Genomic DNA, 10311 nt, shown 5'->3' with positions numbered 1-10311 from the left:
AAAGATATGTTGAGGTCATAAACCAATACCTCACAAGATAACTGCATTTGAAGATGGGTTCTTTATTAATCAAGTCAAAATGAGACCATCAGAGTATTGTCCTAAACAGATAATTGGCATCTCTATACAAAAGAAAAATTTTTATGCATTCACATGACATTCTACCTAGACAGGAAAATTGCTGTCTGTGAACACGAAGATTCCAGGTGAACATGAAGATTGTCATCGACAGGCCAAGGAGACAGGGGCTTGAAAGAGATTCTCCATCACAGCATTATGAGGTAACTAACATACCCTGCCAACACTTTGACTAAAACTCTAGCCTCCAGGACAGTGAGATACTACAATTCATTGTTTAAGTCCCTCACTAAGTTTCTGGGAACCTGAAAAATTAATACACAGTGTGAGCAATTTTTGATAACCACCTAAATTCAGTTGTCCAATCCTGATTGCCTGGATCTGTTTGCCCATGTATGCCTTCCACCTTATTCCCTGGAAAAGCTCTGCTGCTCACCAGCCAAACCTCATACAATCTGGTTCTCCACTTTCTCTCTGATCTCTTTTGCTAATATTGTGTCCAGATCCCACTGTAGATGATCTGATTCTCCAGCTCTCACTTACACTGCCGGCCTGATTTAGCCCTGACTCAGCATCTGTCCGTAGAGACTCAGTCTTACCTCCAGGCCACTCACTCTCTTCACAGATTTCTGTAGGGTTTCTTCACTTTAGCCTCTTCCTTTTCAGTACCCCCACACAGTGCAGAGTGAGGTAAGTAAGGTACTTGGGGGAAATCATCGAGCTGAGTTTAGGTGCTGGTGGACACTATCACTTACCATATACAGCTTTCAAACATTTTTAAGTAGAGTTTTTTTCTCTTAGTAGTTTTATCTACTTATATATACATCACTAACGCAGTGAAAAGCATTTATCACCTTCTACAAAATATTCTGATGAAGAATGTTCAGTTTTTAAGCTTATTCCCTGAGGGTAGATCCCGTTCTTGAGAAAAATGATTAATTCAGGATGCTGTTACAGATTTTGGTCCACTAAATCTGATATTTTATTATCTTAAGGAAGCTGGAGATAAATAAACAAACATGTCTGTTCCTACTTAGAACTCAATGGTTGGTCTCTATAAAACTGCAATCCTTTTTTCACTTTGTAGTACTTAGGAATTATTAAGTCATTTCTCCATCACTAAATAAAAGAGCCATATACTGGCCATTGAGTCTCTAAGTACAGCAATAGGGTCTCTGAAAACAAATTACTGTTTTGTCTTAATTGCATGTCAACTTCATCCATACCGTGTACGAACATCAACAATGCATCAACACAGATGGGCTGAATGGATGCCACTCGTTTTAATGAGTGCTACAGTAGAAATTTCCATTGTGATCGAATTCTTCTATCAGCACAATCCATCCTCACACTGAGGTATCCATGGGCTTCTGAAACGATGAGACAAAGTAGACTGTGTCTTTCTTTTTCCAAATTCCACATTGACTCACATAAGCAAAATCAGTTCCTTTGAGTTCCTAACCCAGTATAATTCTTCATAACTTTCTCTAATCAATCCTGCCTGTATTAATTTCTTTCCAGTTCAGTTCCAGGTCCTCAGAGTCCTTCTTCTTTCCTGATATCCTCACCCTGACATCTCAGCTCTGAAAGCTACACAAGTCTCTTTGGCCATGCTTTTTCTATGGAGGGGTTGATTAATCAACCCCTCCCCATGTTTCCAGAAATATCCTATTATTACTATTAAACAGCAATTCCTTTTTTTTAAAAAAAAGCATAATTTTTATAGCTGCTAAAAAGCTTTTTCTTGTATTTTTCTCTTTAAACATTCCTTTTCCAAAGATATAACTAACAGGAAAACCTCAAGTGCTACATTTCAACACCTAAACACAGTCATCGATCAGTGATTTATCAAACATGTAAGTGAATCTTCCACTTTGTACTCATATGGGACCCACTAACCATATTCAACTTTTTAAATTTAAATTGCTTAAAACTACATAAAAATTTTATCTCGGTTCTTTAGTCACAGTTGCTGCTTTTCACATGTTCCAAGCTACATGTAGCACATTTAACAGCATAGAATACAGGATACCTATCATCTTAGGCAGTTGCCTTTTAAAGCAGATAAATTTCAATTTTAAATTGACGTATCGTTCCAATTTTAGTATATTGGAGCGGGTTGAGCTTTCCTCCCCACCCCGACCAGGGTTCCGGCAGCCGAAGACCTTCAGGACCAGCCACCACCATGCTGAGACCACTCTCCGCACACATGAAGGTACTGGCAGAGGGACAAAGCCACGCAGGTTCCGGGGCCGAGACCTCCAAGCCTACTCGGATTGGAGTCAAGCATCTTCCACCCAGATCCTCCAAATTCCAGTAGGCGGGGGTCATACCCACCACCTGGCCCCCTGGCGCCATGTAATCCCATCAGCGGCCAAGACTCAGAGACTATAAAATCCAGATCCCGGAACCGCGCGGTCGCATTTGCGGCCGCGCGACATCTTATCAGAACTTTTTTTTATGACATCTTATTGTCTCATTCCTACTTTGGACAAACTTGCAGGCTATTGAATGTAGCCTGCCCACAGGGCAGAGTCTGGCAAACTCCCCATGGCCTACCAAATATGCCAAATACCAGTAACAATGATGGGTCTCATTCTCCTAAAGAGCCTTGAATATAATCTCAGGGCTAGGATGAAAGAGACATTACTGGGGCCTGCTTGAGGCAATCGACGAATAACAGGATGATGAAATGAAAATGAATGATGAAAATTGATGTATAGCTACACTGAAACTAAGGGCAAAATCTTTAGTTTTGTTCATGTTTTTCATGGTGCTTTCACTTTTTAAGATAGCTACAGATCTTCTTTTGTTATCTTCTTTGACCCATTGATTGTTGTTCTGGAGTGTGTGTTTTCATTTCCACATATTTCTGATTTTCCCAGATTTCCACCTGTTATTGATTTCTAGATTCATACTTTGCGGTCAGGAATGATACTTGGTATGATTCCACTCTTTTTAAATTTGCTAAGACTTGTTTTGTGATCTATTATGTGATTTATCCTGGGGAATGCTCCATGTGATTGCAAAGAATATATCTTATGCAGCTGTTAGACAAAATGTTCTCATATGTCTGTTAGGTTTGTTGGTCTAAATGCTCAAGTCCAATGTTTCCTCTTTGATTTTTCTATCTACAAAATTTTATTTAAAATGGGGTATTGGTGACTCCTACTATTGTGTCACTCATTTTTCTTTGTTAATATTTAAGTTTTTAATTAAATTTAATATAGTCACTCTCATGTGGAGTGCATATTTCTTTTATATATTTTTGATGACCAAACCTCTATTGATATATACTGATCTTCTTTGTCACATATTAATATGTTTGTTTGTTTGTTTGTTTTTGAGAAACCTAGGGTTTAATTATTCTGATATTAGGGTATCAAAGTAATTAACCCTTCTCTCTTTCAGTGAGGAATTACAATAGAGGACCCTGGAATAGTAAAAAGACATTAGTTGAAATGCTGGTGGAAGCAAAGTAGGTTCTGTACTTTAGATAAGATATCACACCTGAAAGAACTTCATAGTTGTTATAAGCGTACCGTGGTCGTAATTTATGAATGGAAATTTAGTGAAAAGTAGGAAGTTCACTATCTATACAACTCTTCTATGTGCCAAAATTTGTCAGTATAAAATAGGAATAAAATATGTTGATGTTGGAGGAAAGTAACACTCATTCATTGTTGTTGAGAATGTTAACTGGGTCAAACTCTTGTAAAACAATATTGACATTTCTAAAACACTAAAAGTTGAATTTCCATAAGACCAGCTATTTCATTTCTCAGCATCTACCCCAAGGGCCCAAAAGTACTATTGTGAAAAGACATTTGTGTTCCTATGTTCATTGCAGATATCTAGAAACAGCTCAATTGTCTAAGAGCATGTTATTGGATAAAGAAAAATGTGGAACATATACTCAATGGAACATATATTCAGATATAAGAAAAGATGAAATTATACAATTTTCCACTACACAAAATGGAACTGGAGGATATCATGCTTAGCGAAGTCAGTCTGAAAGAAAGGGACAGACACAGAATGATCTTTCTCATATGTGGGATCTATAATACAAACCAAAAACAAAGAACAACAAATAACCAAAGACAACAGAACTGGAGACTTGGTCTACAGATCTAAACTTATCTGAGGGTAGAGGTCATAGGGGGGGTCCTTGATAAACTGGTGGGGAGGCAGCCAGTCTGGTGGTATTGGAACAGTAGCACTGTATAGCACTGTCCTCCCGTTGTTCACCGATTTGCTGGAGAGGCACCAATAACATCTCCATTATGAGACTTGTTACTATTTTGGCATATTGAATATGTCACAGTTAGCTTGCCAGGCTTTGCCATATTCTTGGTAGTTTGCCGGGCTCTCCAAGAGGGGCATTGGAACAATATAACCATGAAACCATCATTAAAGTATTATAAATCATGATATATCATAAAAAAGGGGGAAGGATGTATAAATAAGAGGATGGAGTGATAAGTAAGTAAGTAAAGTAAGTAAAGGCCCTCCCGTTGATCATCGATTTGCTCGAGCGGGTCCAGTAACGTCTCCATTGGAGACTTTGTTGTTACTGTGTTTGGCATATCGAATACGTCACGGGAAGCTTGCCAGGCTCTGCCGTGCGGGCGAGATACTCTCGGTAGCTTGCCGGGCTCTCCGAGAGGGGCGGAGGAATCGAACTCGGGTCGGCCATGTTGGCTGCGTGCAAGGCAGACGCCCTACCCGCTGTGCTATCGCTCCAGCCCTAGAGGAGACATAAAAGAAAAATTTTCCCCAGGTAGGCATATATAAGAATTAAAAGTGCTAATGCAGTTAATAATGAAATCTTCAATGAAATTCTTAATGATACTGAAAAAGTAATTTTAATGATGTAAGGGTGACTGAAGCCAACTTTTATTAGGTTTTGAAATGAAAAGAGGTGAAGAAAGCAAGAAGTCTCTTTGGACAAGGAAAAGTGATATGACAAATAAAATAATGTGTATGAGCTTAACTAAGTATATAATATAATGTTAGTGTAAAAACGATGTCTTTAGACATAAAATTTGCAATTTTAATATTTCTTATTGAATTCATTGTTACTGAGGCATACTTGACATATATTATATTAGCTTCTGGTATATATTCACCGTACATATTACCAAATTGCTGCAATAATAAGTCTAGATAGCATTCATCATCATACATAATTTCATACATAATTATAGTTACACATTTTTTCTCTGTAATTATAACATTTTTCTAAAATAGGTACCTTCCTCATAAGATCCTACACCATCTCCAGTGATGCCTGATACAGTGAGTGAACATGAAGCTTCAGTATTTGGGAATTTCTTCATGTGACTGCATCTCTTATAATGGAGCAGAATTCAAAGGGAAATTTGGATTTTCTCTATAAAAATGATAAAAACATTTTAAATGTAAAATCTGTTCTCTGAGCCTTCAATTACACTAACTATAGTAAAAGCTTCATAGCAACAATTACAATAATTTCCAACATTTATTGAGCATATGCTATGTGTCAGATTTGTGCTAAATATTTTAACTGAACTATTTGGGAGCAACTAAATAACTTTAATAGAAAATTAGAAGAATCAAAGATTGCCCCAGGACTAATGTTTTTATAAACGGAACAAATGTGTCTATAGCCTCTCAAAAGAGTAGGAGACTATAACAAGAGGCTCACTTGAAAGCACAAATAATATCGCATAACAAGAGATAATCTCAAAACTTCTGTCTTCTGGAAAGCTGATTAACTTCATTTCCTTTCTGGAAAAACTAAATAAGATAATCTGTACACTTGAAATTAATGCTTTCCCATCAAAGTATTATAAGTAATACTTTAGGAAAATAGGTTTACTGATATGGGAGGGTACATACAGAATGCTGGGCATAAATTTCTAAGTAGACAATTCATGTGAAATTCACATGGAAAGTTCCTGAGTTACTTACTTCAAAGCCCAGCTAGTCTCCACAATAGCAGAAACTAAAATATGATAGGAAATTACACATAAATGATAATAACAAATTGAATTTTCCCCCTACTTAAAAAAATATTTAAAGAACTATGGTTTACAAAGTTATTGATAGTGGGATTTTAGGCATGCAAAATTTCAACATCAATCTCACCGCCAGTGTCAACTTCCTTCTACCTGCCCCCACAACCCCCACATGTCACCTTGACAAGCACATTTTAAAGTTCTATGGCTGTAGCTTAAATCTCATGTTTTCAGTGTGGTTGAGTCTCTGTTTTGGATACATACAGCTACACCACTTTCCCCATCACTAGTATATACAAGCCTCCTGACCCTCTTCTGACCCACTTCCATCTCAATTTCTTTCCTTCTCTGGCCTCCTCCCTATATTCTGGGGTCTAGGCTGATCTTGGCATCCCGCTTTACTACATTACATTTCCTCATCCAGTTATTCCAGGATGATCTCTTTTATATCACTGATAAAAGAGATCATCCTGTGCTTGTTTTTCTTTTGGCTTGCTCCACTCAAATTATCTTCCACTTCCAACAAGATTGAAGCAAACTAGCAAACTACATGATCTCATTTTTCCTTGCAGCTGCATAGTATTCCATTGTGTATATGCTAAATTCCACACATAATTATGGGATTTTATTTCCATCTTCTTTTAATACTTCAAAACAAACAGTTTAAATTTTTGAATATAAAGAAACTATTTAATTATAACCCCATCCCAATGCTATTGCCAAACAACTGAGAAAAGTGAGACAGAGAATTTCTTCATCAGAAGCAGAGCCATTCAGAAAAAGCCACTGATCTGCCAGGAAATCAAAGCAATCTGAAAGACAACTACATGCCACCAATTTTGGAGTCTAGGAGGAAAGAGAGTAGAAGAAAAATTATTTTTCTGCAGGAAAAATTTTACACAAATATTAGTAAACAGAGTGAGACTGAGCCTATGAACTAATACCTGGTTCTTTCTCAACTACATTAGCTGTCTAGGGGCACTGTAACAAATTATAAAAATAGATGGCGAAAATAACTTTATTTACTCACCATTCTGTACATTAGAAATCATTCAGAGATCTCATCAGCTAAATCCAAGATATCAGCAAGATTACATTCTTTCTGAAGTCATCAGGGAAGATATATTTTCTTGGATTCATTTTCCAGTTTCTAGAAAAGGCCCATGATGTTGGCCTCTTCTACATCTTAGAAGTTTGCAGCATTTCACTTTTGACACTGTTCCCCTCAAAACTTTCTAAGACAAAATCCAGGAGGTGTTTCAATTTTAGGACATACTTGATGATGACACTGGAACCTCTGAAGTAACCATCTCAAGATCTTTAATCATATATGTGAAGTCCCCTTTGCCATAGTACCAATATAACATACATGTGGATTCTGAGAATTAATAAAAGGCTTTTTCCAGGTGACCTTATTCTACCTATCTCATTACAGAAATGATAAATGAAGAAAGAGTTTATGGTGAAAGTATGATAATAGAGGCATCTCAAAACAACTACGATCATTTGGTTCTATTTATACATGAACTAAATATATTATTTAAGTGACTGAAACTAATGCAATATATCCCTATGGTAAAGCATTGACTAGATGTTATCTAAATGTGAAAGAGCAAAGTGAACTTTTCTTATAAACAGGCCACACTCTTGGTGGAAAGTGGAGAAAATGAGACCTTCCTCAATAAAGATATAAAAAGAGAGTATTAAAAGAAAATCTTGAGACAGATGAGTCTCAGTGATAGATTCTCTACCTCTCCTTTGTGAAGCTCTGGACTCAGTTCTTTGCATTGTAAAAAGGGGAAAAAAGGCTTAAAGAAAGAAGGAGCGAAAGGAAGAATGCAGGAAAGAAAGAAAGAAAGAAAGAAAGAAAGAAAGAAAGAAAGAAAGAAAGAAAGAAAGAAAGAAAGAAAGAAAGAAAGAAGAGGAGGAGGAGGAGGAGGAGGAGGAAGGAAGGAAGGAAGGAAGGAAGGAAGGAAGGAAGGAAGGAAGGAAGGAAGGAAGGAAGGAAACAAAGAATGAGAGAAATAAGGAATAAGACAAACAAAGCAGGAAAAACTTTAGACAAAAACAGTCATAGTAAGATCTTGCTTGTGGCATGTACTGAGCAGTTCAGCAAGGCCAAAGAACCTTTCAGCAACTCTTCAGAGACTGGTATTTCTGGGCATTTGAGTACTTCTTTCCACACTCAGATCTAATTAATTTTCCATCATAGTGACCATAACTTGGGGACTTGCCATATGGAAACAAAATCTATAACCATTTATGTCAAAAGAGTTTAGGATTAGGAAGAAGAAACTGTCTTGTCTGCTCAGAATACCCACAGAAGGCATCATCTAATTCCAGGTTTCTTACAGCAGATAGATGCAGGGTCATGTTTCAACTATTTTGAGACTTAAGACACAAATCACAGAAGAGCAGGATTCTGGGACTACAGGGCAGGGTGTACACAAGATTGACACCTAAAAACCCTGGGATTAGACCCACTATCTTTGCCCCACAAGTGCCAAATTCCACTATGGGGACACAAAAATAAAAGGAATATGGTGCTGCTGAAGGGGAAGGCAGAAACTTAAAAGGGAAAGAACCTGGGCTGAGGTAGCAGAAGCTGGTGAAGTTACATATCAGAGCACTCTGCTGGCCTCTTCACAGAGATTGAGATCACGAGGAAGCAAGTCTGGACCATATGACTCGGCAGCCACTTTTTGAGTAACCAACCTATGTATCAACAAAGACTACAGCTGCTTTTGCTCCACTATAGAGAAAGGTTTGTGGATTTACATAGAGATGGGGGTGGATCTACAATTGCTGGAGAAGGGGCATCTGAACAGATAGGCAATATGGGCCTGGTGGAAACTCTGCATGGCTTCAATCTGCTGGCACTGGTGGGTGGCAGTAGCAGGCCCAAGTTTTCCAAGATCTCAGTGCTAGTTTGGGACAATGCCCAGGAGGGCAAGGACTCCAAGGACAAGCTTTTGCTGGAGTTCACCTTTACCCAAGCCAGTGCTGGCTGTGCGCATGCCCCATAACAAAATCCTCGTCATGCTACAGGACCGCATCTACGGGTATTCTTTCAACAGTCCTCTCGAAAGCTAACTGAGCTCGATGGATGAAACAGCGCTAAGTGACTCTGTGATCTCTGAGTCCCAGCCTAGAGAAACAACTGCTGGTATTCCGCAGACACAAGTGTGGGAGCCTGCAACTCATGATCCTGGTGAGCACCAAACCTGTCATTCTGCTCAAGTGCCAGGTTTCTGATCAACACCTATCAGAGTGAAGTGCCCTTTATACCCCTGAACCAGCCAGAAACTGTCCTGGTCTCAGCCTCCCAGAAAGGCACTGCATTCACCTGTTTGATGTGGAGTCGAAGGAGAAACTTGGTGGAGCTGCGCTGGGGCAAGGGCCTTGCCACCCTCTAATGCATCAACGTCAGCCACGACTCCTCCATCCTGTGTGATCAAGTGATCAAGGCACAGCTCATATCTCCGCTCTCAAAGACATCCCACCTCCACCCCTTTCCACACTGGAGAAGTATGGGCAAAGTGGGAGTCATGATTGGGCAGTCCATGGATGCATACTGGAGCCTGGTGAACTTTACCATGCATGCTGAATCTGCCTGCATCTGTGCGTTTTGGTCACTATACTTCTAAAACCGTCAACTCTTTCATTGCCATCTGAGCAAAAGGAACCTTCCACAAACACATCTTCACTCGGGATGGAAACTGCCACAGAGAGGCTTTTGATGTTTACCTTGACATCTGTGATGATGATGATCTTTTAACAATCTTGTGTGTTGTGTTGAAGGCCCGCAGTGGCATATTGCAACATTTGGGGGTTTGGTTTTGTTTTGTTTTCTGGGGTGGGGGGGACAGAGTGGGTGCTGTGGAGACCACAGCCAGCAAACAGGTTGCGGATACTTTCTTGGCACTTAGAACAATTGGCACTTAAACAGTGTTCAAACAGTTCACTTCCCCCAAGAACTTTTGGACAACAAGGTGCCTTTGATGAATGTGTGCCCAGGAGCCTGGGCCCCAGAAGAATGGACCCTCTGTCATGCCAGCCAGAAGACTGTTAGGGATCTAGAGGGACTCCCCTAAACCAACTGTGGGGATTTAAAAAAAAAACTCAAAAGGTGGTATCTCTAATGTGCTGGAAACAAATAAAAAGCCCTGGGAGGGGGGGATTTACAGAGAGAAAGATACAGAGAAAGACAGAGAAAGAGAGACAGAGAAAG

At 39.1% G+C, this 10311-nt stretch overlaps 1 pseudogene; it reads left to right on the top strand.

The window, feature by feature from the left end:
• The first annotated feature begins 212 nt into the window (after positions 1–212).
• LOC130038607 (WD repeat domain phosphoinositide-interacting protein 4-like) lies at positions 213–10025 on the top strand (annotated as a pseudogene).
• The last annotated feature ends 286 nt before the right edge of the window (positions 10026–10311 follow it).

The sequence above is a fragment of the Sorex fumeus genome, unplaced genomic scaffold, assembly GCF_029834395.1.
Source record: "Sorex fumeus unplaced genomic scaffold, SorFum_2.1 ptg000078l, whole genome shotgun sequence".
Classification (NCBI taxonomy): domain Eukaryota; kingdom Metazoa; phylum Chordata; class Mammalia; order Eulipotyphla; family Soricidae; genus Sorex; species Sorex fumeus.
Note: the sequence above shows the minus strand (reverse complement) of the source record. Positions and strands in the feature narration are given on the sequence as shown.